Raw genomic sequence first — 3,039 nt, forward strand, 5'->3', positions numbered from 1 at the left:
TCCTTAATTCATACAAAGAATTATATATCTGCAGGTGCACATAAAAACTGCAGTCTAATTATGTCATATTTAGAGAGGAGTTACCAGTCAAAAAATGAATGAAAAGATCGTCAATATCAGAGTAGAAAGTTCAGACCAAAACCATAACTACTTACAGAAATGCTGATACTTCATGAAGCTCTACTTACATCTAAACTATTCTTCTCCACTTCAATTAAATGAATGAAAAACAACCATTAATATCAAAGTAGGAAATTGAGACCAAAACCTTAAACAATTTTAGAAATGTTGACACTCCTTCAATATGTAATTATTCCTTAACACTTCATCTTCTTCTTCCTCACCCATCCCCTAGCAAGATGCTTTCCAATCCCCCGCCTGCTCCCTTAGCCAATCTCACATCAGGTCACTCACCATCAAACCAGTAATTATCATTTGAGTGCTCACTGGAGGATGACACCTATAAGGAAAATATCTTACACAAGCCTCTCATAAGCCTTGTGCCTTGTCCTTCACACATTTGGATGTTTTAAGAAAAAAAAGCAGGCTGACATGACCCTGTGAGGAGATAAATAAACATGCAGCCCCTACATGTAGACGCTAAAAATTATAACAACACAATAACAAACAAACAGAGCAAACATGGTGACAATATACTGCAAATTGAATGGGTGTTGATGTAACCACCTGTCCTCAACAACCTTCTAAGTCAATGCACGGAAGTACAAAGACCCTAATTTCATCATCCAATTATCATTCTGGATTACACCTGTTTTGGGGTGTCGTGGCAACAATATAGCTGTCAGGAGAATAATACAAAGTACAGCAGTGGATAATGACTACATATCAACCTTTTCAGAATAATTTTTATCTCATGATTGGGTAGATTTAATTTGATATACACCACTTATTTGTACTTTCACATCTATCATCAGAAAAGTAGTAACTGTCAAAGGTACAACAGAAATTCTGTCAAGTTCCTGGCTAGCCTTGTCATCAAATTAAGTTGATTACCATGAACACTACAAGTGAATATCAATGCTTAGGTGAGAAGTTTTTGACAAAAATGATTAGTTTTCCAACCATCTCTCTCACTAAGGACTCAGCATACTGTGGATTGGTCCTAAGTTCAGTAAAATCTGTTGAAGTGTAAAGCATTGAAAATTTGCCATTCCATTATGGCTTCAGGCAAAATCAGACAAAATCTGTTTGACATGGAAAGGTTGAAATGGTTTGTTGAATAACATAATTTTTATCTCATACATTTTCCGACTATTTGAATGGAACAACAATCTAAACAAGCCCCCATTGCATTCACAAAACTTTTATAGATTCGAAGAAAAACAATCTGCACCAAAATTGTAAATTTCAATTAATACATCAATCATGATTTTAGAATAAAAGAGCTGGATAGCTTCCAACTCCTAGCATTTTTTTTTTCTCTCTACTGATTTCTCTGCACTTTGTATGAGAAGTGTCTACATTCATAAACCTCTTTTGAGGGCAATCTCATCAAAAAGTAATGGATGTTGTGATAGCAGAGAGGGAGAGAGAGAGAGAGAGAGAGAGTCACTCAAACTAATTGGGGGACACAAATGCTGCTTCCGGAATTTCCCACCGACATCTTAATCAGCCGTAGTGGTTAGCGCCATCTTTCACAAACTTTTCTCGAGCGGGATTTGCGACGAGGGGATGTTGTGCATCCAGAAAGGCGGATGAGGTCCGACAATGGTATTCCCTGTCCACCGATTCAGGCCACCGACGATGGGATTTGCACGTGTGCCGAAGCCTGATCTTCACGAGAAGTGACTGGGGCAATTTTGATCGTTGTGCCAAATCCGTTTCCCAGACGCCCAGCAACTGCCCAGGGTTTGGAGCACGCAACTTTCCTGTGTTGCACCGTAATGCTCTTTTACATGACAGACAAACAAGCTTCGCTATGTTTTGTTTTGCATTCCAGTTATTTTTTTTTTCTTCTAATTCATAGGGGGAGGACTAAATGTTACTAATTCAGACATCATCTCTTCACGCTGAGAAACATGTAAACGTGATAGCATGGCTTGCCAAACTTTCCCAGGCAGATATAGTCCACAAGAGGTATGCCTGATGTTGGAAGAACTTTAGCCATGCGATGACTTCACTTCATCTGACACGATACCAGCCATTTCGTCCCTTTCCTTCCAAAAACTACACTTCATCTCTGGGAGGTATTGCTTCTCGCATCGTAAGCAGTGATTCTAGTGCAACAATGAAAATCGTTGACATGCAGAATCTTAAAGGAATCTGGCAATAATGTAACATTTATGGCCATCACAACATCAATAAGTCATGACTGCAAATCTTACAGTAATAGCTGCCTGGCCATGTACTGATCACATCAAATGTTGTGCCTGCTGGTGTCATCAGTCCACAACCATAATCAAACTTTGGCAATAATACAAAAATAATGACATTTGAACATCTTTATGTCATAGCTAGGATCTATGGGCTATCAAAATAGCTACCTTGTTCATGTGGCAATGACATCCAATGAACCATCGATTCGCAATATGTATGTACATAATATTTAAAAAAAGAATGTCCTTCCTTGCACATTCAATGTGACATCATTTCCTCTGTCTTTGAAGCCATATAAGTGTGTATTGTCTGGAATCAAAGAAGACTAGAAATGTCGCTTTGGCGACTGGTATGCCTCCGCCATAATGCATGATTTTCCCAATAGGTCTAGATAGTACATGTGGACACTGTGTGATTACATTTTCACAAAATTGGCAAAATATTGGAATGACAAGTTTGTCACAAATGTGTTGAATGTTCACCTTCCTCGACGTAGGTTTAATTGGATGAATAGGAGAGCATGTATCTAGGGATTTAAGGACTTTAACTTGACTTTGAACCATTCATACATTTAGGCATTGAGTAATTTTCAAGGTACAGGTGTGGAGAAAAAGTGCAATTTCTGAATTGAATAGTAAATTGTTGCCATTTTCATCTGGCCCTTGACCCTAAAATTCATGAGATAATTACTTTCAGGTAGAA

Source organism: Diadema setosum, chromosome 19, assembly GCF_964275005.1.
Source record: "Diadema setosum chromosome 19, eeDiaSeto1, whole genome shotgun sequence".
Lineage (NCBI taxonomy): Eukaryota > Metazoa > Echinodermata > Echinoidea > Diadematoida > Diadematidae > Diadema > Diadema setosum.